Genomic DNA, 10902 nt, shown 5'->3' with positions numbered 1-10902 from the left:
AACCTGTTCAGCTACGCTGGGGCGCAGCGCGGCGCGGCTGAGAGAGCTGGGAGAGCCCGCGCTAAGCTCGCACGCTCGCACCGGGTGCGTGGAGCGCGCGTTTTCGGACGTGGAAGGACTAACCGGGGGCTACGCACGCAGCGTACGAGGCTCCGGGACATGTATTGGCGGCCAGGCAAGCTCCACCTATCAAGCGGCAGAGTGGGAGGGCACAGGGACGACCTCGAGCTTGCGCCCTCGGCGGACGCCGCGCTCCAAGCACAACCCCTTCCTTGGCTTTTTCCCAACTTTCGAGCTTGCGGTGCACCCCCTACTCCGGGGTTCCCCCAACCAGCCCAACCCCCTCGCCTCTCCCCGCCACGAAACCCACCACCCAACCTAGTCACCATTACCGACGCCGGTTCTGCGCGCCCAATCTCACCCCACCCGGGATACCTGAAGAGCACCGCCGCCGCTAGCGATGGGACCAATACCCTCGCGACTACTTATCGATACCTGAGAGACACCCGCGATTGTTAGACCGCGATCCACACTGCTCGACTGACCCCGTCCAAAAGTTTCCCCCTGACCGCCGGTCTCGAACGCTAAGGGCCAAGCAATAATCGTTAGATGTGCAAATCAGTTCGGTAGTTTCAATCGTATGTACTTTCTTTCCTCTTTTTTTTCGTGTTTGCTCTCTCAGTTTAAATGCAACGCTCGTTATGCTTTATAGTTCTTGTCCAGGTGGTAGCGAGGTTCGGAATGTATTATTAACTCTTCGTAAGCGTGACCGAAGAAGACAGAAAGTGCTAGCGAGAGGAAAGCACTGGTAGCTGAGATCATTGATTTTGAACTTCGCGTTTAAAGGACAACCCGATGCCCACGCAGTCTGTAAAACACTGATAGGGGAAGACGACGCCTACGTGGAGCAATGACGAATTTTCGCCGCCTACGTTGCTGCTGATAAATCACGATTCGGAGGAGAACGGGTCCAGAATAAAATGCAAGTGCTGTTATGCAAAATGAGAGCTGATCCGAGAGAGACGATTAAAATATATTAACAGAGGTCACCCGTTTTATATTCGCTATTTAGGTTTGCTTAACACTATTCAATGAAATTGAAAAAAGATCATAGATAATGGAAATATTCTAGATCGAATAAATGTTTAATTTTCGAGTTCAAATAGACAGCGGATTTAATGCGTTCGAAACGGAAGAACTTAACAATACTGTTATGGTTTACACGCTACAACCCAACAATCTCGTAGGAGTTCGAAGAATTTCCGCGTAAGTAACGCGAAGTAGACTTCTATTTCCAGGGCGGATGGTAGCTCATTCCGTGAGATAAAGTTTCGAGAGTCAGCTGAACGAGGATCTTCAATGGAAGATCGACGCTTTCGCTAGTCAGACGTAGACGAATTTTGGACTAGGAGAAACGGACCACAGGCACGTCGAGGATTCCGCCAGGGTAGCCGGAAGCGAGGTCAGGCCGGATAAGAGAGAGAGAGGAGAGGAGTGGAAAGAGAAGAGAGGAGAATCCCTTTGCAGTTGGAACTGCAGTTCGTGCCTTCTTGTAATAAACCGCGGTCGGCGAGCGTTCGCTCTGCTTCCGACCGTTTCCAACCGGTTCGCACGGTTCCTCCCCCGATGCGTCCCACCCCCGCCGCTTCTCCTCTCTCTCCCCTCGGACGGTGTCTTGTGTTCTTAGCCGGCTCGTAGCCTTTAACGAATGTAATACGATTTCGTTGTCCCGACAAAGAATTCGAAATCAGCTCAACGGCTTTATCCGTTTCCCCGGTCGCGTCGGTTTACGCGGTGAAGGGGACAGGTGGTGGATAGGGGTGGAAATTACACGAACGAAATAAAGAGGGGCGGCGCGGCGGGGCAGGGATCTCGAAGGTCGACTGGAAAATTTTAGAGCGATGCGAAAGTTCGAAATGAAATTTTTGAACCCTCGACGGGGGTGAAAACTCGTGCCGGAAGTGGCCTGAGCAACGGTCGCGTACGAATTCGACCTGATTACCGGCGAATCGAGTGGCTGTTTGCGCTGAAATAGCTCCGTACAATAACGAGTTCGTCGACTAACAAATTGCGGGCTGATTACTCGCCGCGGCCAATTAACGACGACTCGGTCGACGGAAAATATTCGAGGATAACAATAAGTAGACCACGGCGGCGCTGTGCCGAGGGTTCGCCGGAGTGTTCTCCGTACGATACCGCGCGCGTGGCCCGTTTTCCTCGGCTCGTTTGCGCGTGCTTTAAACCGGGTCCGTGTCCGGGAACAACCGATGAGTCTTGTGGTCGATGAAATTGTTGCTTTTACCGCGCGACCCGACGCCGCCGTTCCGAAGCCACCATTTGACTTTTCCTGCCGCCCGCCCCCTGGGGAGCTCGCGATCGGCCAACCGATTAATCGATGCTAATTTATGCGAGGCAAATAGAGCGCGCCGCTATAAAACTGACTGATTCCGCGAACGATCAGCGGCATTAATCGCGAGCGATCGGCCCCCTTGCGCGTAGCCACTTCTCCGCGAAATTTCTGCATAATCTCGACTCGAATTCTCCATTCGTTTACCATCCGCGATCACTTTCGATGGTGTCGACGGCTTTTCAGAGATCCTGGAGAGCTCGCGAAAGTGTGGCGAGCCTCCAAATGGACTCAGGAATTGTTTCACGGTCTACGAAAAATTGCAAGATTCTTTTTCCAGAAGGTCGACAACTTTCTTCTAGCCCTGCGAGCCTTTCTACAGATCCTGGAGGCCTTACGATGGTCCTGCGAATCTTCAAAGGATTCAAGAATTTTTTACAGGCTCCATGGTCTCTTTAAAGGTCCCCAGAACCTTGCTTGTTGCTCTGTGACTCCGTGAGTCCTGCTGGAGGAGGCTTTACGAAGGTCCTGCGAATCTTCAAAGGATTCCGGAACCGTTTGTAGCTCCTTCAAGAGTTCTTCAGACCGGTAATAGTGATCGAGTTATTCTTTATCGATATTAAGTTCCCTCGCAGAAAGTATAAGACTGCAGACATCCGGGAAGTGCTGCGAGTCTCCAAGAATCGTTCAAGAAATTCTACGAAGGATTTAGAGACTTTGTTTGGACTGCTGTGACTTTTTAAAAGAGCCTGGACCTCGGGACATCCCCTAAACCTTTTTCCGAGGTCCTGATATCCCAGAACGTCTTTGGCTTCGCAGTGACCTCGCTGAAGAATCCCGCGACAGTAGTCTCTCAATTTAAAATTCAGCATTGTCCCTTCACATACGTCGCACGAACGCGACGTCAATCGCGCATGGGAAGAGGATAGACGAAGCGACGCGACGGAACGAGGGTGGTTGGATACGTTATTACTTTTTGCCACGCGCGAAACCGATACGGACAGCGCGCAGATGATGATGCGATTTCCTCCTGGCGGAAACGAATTTACGAAACCTCCGAATAACCGGCTCACGGGGGATAGAGGAGCTGCCGGTTTTATCGATGTACAGTCGGTCGTGCGAGAATTTTCTGCGACTCGGTGGTGGGAGGGCGGGCCGGTCGATTGGCTGAGCGGGAAAGTTGCCGCGAACTGTCTTACAGCCGGTAATGAAATTATGTAAACGAACTACGAACGGGGAGCCCCTCATTCCTAAATTCGATACCTCTTATTTATGGCTTGATGCTCGACACGCATCTCGCCGAAATTAATGCAAATCGATAAATATAATATATCGCTTCGTTTCCAGTATTATCGATGCTGTTAACTGTGCTCTTCGGTTTCGTTTAACCCTTTCCTATATTCACGAAATAACGTAAATGTTTGATTGGATTCTCTCAATTATTATCTCAGACTTCTTTTATTAGCTTTTGCTTCCATTTCGTTGTTACTAGACAGCGGATTTTCTGCATTTCTAACAAAAATAGATGAGTGCGATTTGAAACAGTGAACATTAAAAGAATTTAAAAATACTGTCACATTATTTTCAACCTGTTAACCATATTAAGAGCGAAAATGAATTTCTGTTTCTCACTCCAGTTTGTCGCAATTCAGGTAAAAAATTTTTATTTTGCACGAAGAGCCGCTGTCTAGTTGTTACTTTAAAACTACTTATTTCTAAAAAAGCTTGCTCCAGACTCGCTGTGTCTGTCTCTAAATGCTCGCTCCCATGTTTCATCGAAACTACTTCATTCAAAAAACTAGACATTAATAGAGCGGTGAATTCTTTTGGCCAGCGAATGGCTCGGTTAAGCTCTGGGTCGATTTACCGAGGTCTCTAGGATAACAAACGTTCGCGGCGCTTTCGGAGATAAATTATGACTAGCCTCTAGCCTGTAAACAATTAATAGCAATCGTGTTCGCGACGAGGGTAGCGGGAAACTCTGAATACATAGAGTCTCCGCGTTTACTCGGAATGAACTCGGCAGCACGGTGTCCGCGTATAAGGTATCTTTGATGAGATACACCCGGTGTCTTTCTTTAGGGGCTCATTAGCACGGTCGAGTCCATTAGATCTCGTCCAACAAAAACAGCTTCAACTTGCTGGCCGGATCTCTGATACTCGATACTGTCCCGGGCCGAATGCAGTCGCCCGGATCCCTTTGCCGGGCGTCTGGGTCCAAGTAGTCAAAGTGCAAAAGGCTCTGTGTGTGTGTGTGTGTGTGAAGGGACACGACGTCTCTCGCAGCACGTCAGAGTCCGCGAAACCCGGTCTCCAAGGTTTCCGTCAAAGTACGAACCAGAGGAAAAAATGAAAGCCATCTCAGGAGCCAGATGGAGCGCTCCTGACACGTTCCGAGACAGTGGATCACCTCTTTTCGAGGATCTCTAAATGTTTTCGGAGCAATCGTGCACTCAGAGGAACGTGGCGAACGAAAGCATGAATCGGTGACGGTTAATAAAACTCCTCTAAACTGATTTACCCCCGAGTCATTCCAGATGCAAGTGCCGACTGTCTAAACTTGATTTTCTCGAGGTCCACGCGAGTATTTCGGTGGTGTCGTGGCCCGCAGGACACCCAGTATATTCGAGCGAGTCAGGAATTGCATTTCTCATTGAAATACCGTCCATATTTCCACCGTGGCAACGCGTTACGTGCGCGGAGCTGACTAAGATCTACAATTCAACTCGGTCCCGCTAAGAAGCAAATCGCGTGGCACAACTTTCTGTGAGTCGAATTGGAAATAATGCGAGAAAAGAGACCCGACTTCGACACGGACGACCGTTTTATCGGAAGTTTTAGCATTCCACTGACAAATTTCCCATACCGATCCGCGAGCACTCTCGGCGCCGCGTTTCTCCATCGGCAATCCAGTTTTATATCAGTTGTCCATTTTCATTCGGATCAAACCCTTTGAAAAATAAGCCGACCCTCCGCCTTCTAGAACACTGTTCTCCCTTTTTCCTTTAAAACTACTCGAAGGAAGTTTCTTTTTGTTCGGCGTCCTCCTTCGAGCAGAACTGTCTCCATTCCTGAATCTCGAAGGGTTATATCGAGAGAAATAAAACGAAATCTCCTTGCCGAGCATTTCGCGGCGAAAGAACACGAATTCTCCTCGTCGCGTCGTCGGTGCATTCCGGGCTATCTGCAGGCCTCCGAGATCGAGGCATAGTTTTCTCCGTTTCTCGCCGGAGAATGCGCAAACACCGGGGAAGATCGCTCGACTCGCGCCATTTGGGCAATTTTCACTGGGAGCCATCTTTACGGCGAAATGCCGCTAGACGAATTGATGATAAGCCAACGTGAACAGTATCCGATGAACATGTAAATCCTGTCATCCTGATATAATTAGACTGCCGATCTTTATGCATTTATAGCAAAATTGAGTAGATGAAATTCGAAATTGTTGAAAAATTTTAGAAATTGAAGATGTCAATATATGATTTCTCCGCTATTGAAATCATTGAGGGAAGAAATAACATTCGATTCTGTTTCTTCGATCGATGCAGACAATTTTTATTTTGCATGAGGACAGCGCCCGCTTTAGCGGTTACGTTGCCCCGAACAAAAAGACAAATTGCCGCCCTTTAAGAATATATGTATATAATATATATATATTTTTTATGATAAATAAAGGTACCTATTTTTTATCTTCAATAAAAATAAAATCATTGTATTTAAATTTTAATAAAAGCAAATTTTCTATTTATTGGGTATTAACACATCAATATTTTTCTCACAGTTACAGCCAAAATGGCGTCCCTCCTTAGAGCGGGCCCTGATGAAGATCCGCGGTCTACTGATATAATTAACTCGAGAATTAAACATTTCTTCCGATCTCTTTTTAAATATTATATAATAATGGTACAGCAATTTTTTAGTGGCGCCTCAGAGTCGCCATTCGAGTGCTAAGGATTAATATCGTCTGCATCGAAATTTGAATAAGTGTCCGGTGACTTATAGGCGGGAGTGTGCATAAAATTCAAAACACAATAGTGATTTTGGGCTACGGAGGTATTGCTTTTAATGTAGAGGTAATTTTTAGAAAAATTTCAATTTCCGCGAATGAAATTCCCCTAAATGATCAAAATATGACACTGTAGAGCGGTTCGGAAATCGCGCGGCAAAGCTCGAGATACGTTGGTGGTCGACGCCCACGCGGCGCCGCGCGTCGCGGCTTCGGTAGGCCGCGGGAGAAAAAAGAGAAAAGGATGGACTGTCAGCCAGAAGTAAATAAGACAAAGGGCTTGGCAGAAGTATGTGGGAGGGTGTGGGAGGGTGTGGGAGGGCCTCGGACGCGTGTGTGTATGGCGCGAGAGAACTTTTCAAGGGAGCGAGACGTGTGCGCGCGGGAAACGCGAGAGCTCGTGTGCCGGCTGGCTGTGGACAAAAGCGTGGCTCGAGCTTTTTTAATTGTGTCCCTCCTACACCTGCTACCCCGGCTGCCATTCAACACCCCCGACTCACCCCCTCGGCCGACGCCCTCCCCTGCGACACCTTTCCACGTGGCCCCATTATTTCTTTCCCGTCGTTCCGTGAATCGGCTCGGTTTTATCGGAGTATCGCTCGACTTACCCCCCAAGGACGTATCGTACGCGAAACCGGGACGTTTCCACGGATTCCGTCGACGGAGCGGACGCGCGAATCGTCGAGATAGAATTTTATTTTCCATAGATGTGCACCGTTTACCGGCGACGATAGCGGAACGCTTCCTAGACGAGCCAGTGTGGGCTCGAACGCGATGAAAAACGGTTCTCGCTCAAAATTAGACAGCCTCGGGAATTTTAACCCTTTGCACTCGGAGCTGTCATATTTTAACTCGAAAATGAAGCATTTCTTCATTTTTAAAATTTTATAGATATGAGAAATTGTTATAATACCTTATACAATACTTAAATGTAAGTGGTACGGAACCCACCTTAATAAACTGTAGGTCCCGTCGCTAATGATCATAGCAGTTGATGCGACGTTAAACAAATAATAAATAAATAAATACTCGAATGTTCAGTAATTGATTAGATCCCAATACTGAATTGATTGATTGAGCATTCCAATACTGAATTTATTTCGATTAATTTACAATACATACATATATGCGCTTCAATTAACCCTTCGAGGACGATGGATTGTCAATCTGCTTGTATGTGGTCGATGTTAAGCCAGCCTAAATATCAGTTTTGCATTTCATAAGAATTTGACGTGCCGACACGACTATCCAGTATGTTTAGCCAGTGATATTTCCTGATTGGGAATAGCGAAACAATGATGTCGGATCGGAAAGAGCCGTCGATCGGACGTCGACGAGGTTGACGGGTTCGTTAAAATCAAGAGCGTCCGATCTATTTTCAATCAGGCCGCGATTTAATTAGATAGATCTCATTATCGAGCAGCGAGATAGGATACACGCAACCGAAACGTCCATGAATGTCTCGCGGAATCAATCATCCCAGTAATCCTCATTTTAGCTAACCGACACTCTAACCGATTCGCGCATTCTGAAAAAATGCCTTTTTAAACCTTTTGGTGTTTGAAAAAATTACTTTCGCGAAAATTCTATTTTCGCACCTTTAACATGAACAAGTGTCGATAAAAAAAGGTATATGTTCAATATTTTTCCGAGACTGATCTCTCCATTTTCCCTGTGAATTATTTAGCTAGTCTCGAAATTCGCGCTTGGCAATTAGAGCGAAGCAGCAGAATGCTTCGGGAAGCCTCCGCGATGTCATAGTTTCGCAGGGTTCGCGAAAAATTGCATAGCTCCTGATAAAGGAAACGCAATCGCAATTCTCGCATTCTTCCCTTGGAAATTTCTAGCAGTTAGTCGCTCGTGGACGGGAGGGGCGCCGAGCATTATGTCAGAAGTTTAATATCTTCCCTTCGCCTGGCAGTCTTTGAAGTCGCTCTCGCGCGGCACGTGGCCACTGTATTTGTGTAACAGACTGTAGACAATATAGCTAACCAAATATTTCAGTCGATCGGGAGCGCTGTTTCTCTGCACCCGTTCAACAGGGGCATTGTTCATTTAATTCCTCGCTTCGAAAATAAGAGCGGAACTAACACGCTCGGATCTCTGTTTGCCTTTAGACGCCGCCGTTCCGATCGAACTGTCCGAAATCTGAGAAAATATTTTCTGTGTTTCATCAACCGAGTACTTCACCGAGTCGTGGAGAAGAAGCGAATCTGTTTCACTATTTTGTTAGTTCTACAAGTTCGATATTGCTCGTGTCACAATTAATAGGTTAATGAATTTTTAAAAATATTGCGTGATCTATAATGGAGAGAGCAGCTTCGATTCGCATCGATCTTGCTCATTATCCTTAATGGACACCCGCGAACTGTCCGAAATCTGAGAAAATATTTTCTGTGTTTCATCAATCAAGTACTTCACCGAGTCGTGGAGAAGAATCGAATCTGTTTCACTATTTTGTTAGTTCTACAAGTTCGATATTGCTCGTGTCACAATTAATAGGTCAATGAATTTTTTAAAATATTGCGTGATCTATAATGAAGAGAGCAGCTTCGATTTTCATCGATCTCGCTCATTATCCTTAATTGCGAGCCATTAGGAGGAGCCAGCGTTAATTCGTACACAGGTGGACGCGGGTACAGGGACACGCGCGCGAGTACAAGCAGAAGGGACGAGGCCAGTATTAAAAAGATAATTAAGAAGCCTGAGGAGACAATGGGCGTTCCAATCAAAATTCAAGGCAGACAGCATTGTGCCGCGGCCTTGCACTCCGTTCCCTTTTCCTTTTCTCCCGACTCATCGTAAATGAGCGCGTTCCTCTCGCCATTAAGGCGTGATTTTTCCAAGTGCCCGCGGATCGGTTCCAGTTCCATCGAATTCGATCGTGAAATCGGTCAGCACCTCGACAGAATCGGGTTCGAATGGATGTGTTCGATGGTCACAGTCCCGTTCGAATTAATTTGTTGAACATTCACGTGAACATATTAGATCGTTCCGAAAGTAATTTCCGTTTGTTATTACTAGACAGCGGATTTTACACATTCATGACGAAAATGAGTAGGTAAAATTTAAAACATTACAAAACATTAGACGATATATTATCCTCAACCCATGGAACATATTAAGAAAGAAAATAAATTTCTATGTCGCTTCGGTTTGCTGCAATTCAGGTGGAAAATTTTTATTTTGCATAAAGATCCGCTGTTACTCAACCTTATTTTAAATCGCAAAACAGCTGACATTTCGGACGTCATTTCCTGGTTTGTGGTGCTTTCTAACCAGTCAAGTAAAAGTTGTGTGCTGTTCAAGGAGAAGACAGTTGACGCAACCTTAATAAATAAATATATAAGAAAAGAAAGAACGGGAAAACGAACGGAGAAGAAACGCCACCGCGTCGGTCGGATATGTTTTAAACGGATCGTCTCTTCGGGGCCATCAATCCGACCGCAAATATTGTTCGAAGCAACGGCGGGATTATTCGAGGGCGGGATTTATCTTCGAAAATAATTCGAGGAACGCCGGCCCGGTAATTACTCGGGGCCGTGGGCGAGAGCTAAAGCTAACAAGCTGTCGAACGAGAAGTAGAAGGATTTAAATGTACCGCGGAAATCGAAACCCCGTGACATCCTGCCGTAATGAGAGAACAATGTCTCCAGAGAACAAAGACGAGTAACAATTGCCCGCGCGGTGTCTGGCTGCGCGCGAATTACAGTAATTGTCCGGGCAGAAAATGAAGTAACGCCGCGACGACGGGGCCACGATCGAATTTTAGTTTGAACTCGAGTCGAAATTTTCTCAGTTTCCTCCTCCGTTTTCCTCTCACACACACACACACATTGTCTCTTTCCCTGTTCTCACGACGAAACGTTAGAGGGACGTGTGTCCGATGGTTCGAAGGCAGCACGATTCGTGTACCAATAAAGACTGGGTCGATCGTTGATCGTCAAACACGCGAGATCATAAGCACTACATAATCAGATTGCTCGAGGCTACGCACACCCCTTGTCCACGGTCCGCGAGGGAGCAATATGAAATTGGTCGTTGACGAAACACCTTCAGGGTGATAGCCACCCCCTCGCCGAAAAAACGCCGTGGGATACGGCCCGTTTCCACCCTAACGTGATCATTAAATTCATTGCAGAAGCTCAACCCCTAATAAGCGAGCCACCCCTCGTTAAAAAGCTGCGCGATGGCCGCCTGAAGATTCCGAAATCTTTTTAATCTGTCCTGAATAGACTCCCGCGAATTCCAACCCCCCCCCCCCTATTAAAATCATTTTCCGTCCGTTCTGTCGGGTAGAAAGGATTCTAAACACCTGTACAGCGAAACTCCTAATCAGCGAGCCCCCACTTGCTGGGAAGCTGCACGAACATTCCGAAATCGTTTTAACCCTTTGCGACTCTAAGGCAAATTATCTTTGTATTTAATAAGTTACTTCATGTGGATAGAATAAAGAGAAATCCTACAAAATGGAAATATTCTAGGTCGGAAGAAAAATATTTGGTTCTAGAATGAAAACACACAACTCCGAGTGCAGAAATCTGTCTTG

General features: G+C 46.7%; 1 protein-coding gene across 3 annotated transcripts in view; it reads right to left on the bottom strand.

Moving 5' to 3' along the window:
- LOC143209062 (protein Skeletor, isoforms B/C) overlaps window positions 1-10902 on the bottom strand; it is a 113489-nt gene that overhangs the window by 90028 nt on the left and 12559 nt on the right. The window contains exon 1 of one of the 3 annotated variants that reach the window (XM_076424258.1): window positions 4-296. The exons of the other annotated variants lie outside the window; for them this stretch is intronic. The gene's annotated coding sequence lies outside the window, so the exon portion shown is untranslated. Of the gene's footprint in view, window positions 1-3; window positions 297-10902 lie in introns of those variants that run through there. 3 annotated transcript variants of the gene reach the window in all.

Source organism: Lasioglossum baleicum, chromosome 5, assembly GCF_051020765.1.
Source record: "Lasioglossum baleicum chromosome 5, iyLasBale1, whole genome shotgun sequence".
NCBI classification, from domain to species: Eukaryota; Metazoa; Arthropoda; class Insecta; order Hymenoptera; family Halictidae; genus Lasioglossum; species Lasioglossum baleicum.
Note: the sequence above shows the minus strand (reverse complement) of the source record. Positions and strands in the feature narration are given on the sequence as shown.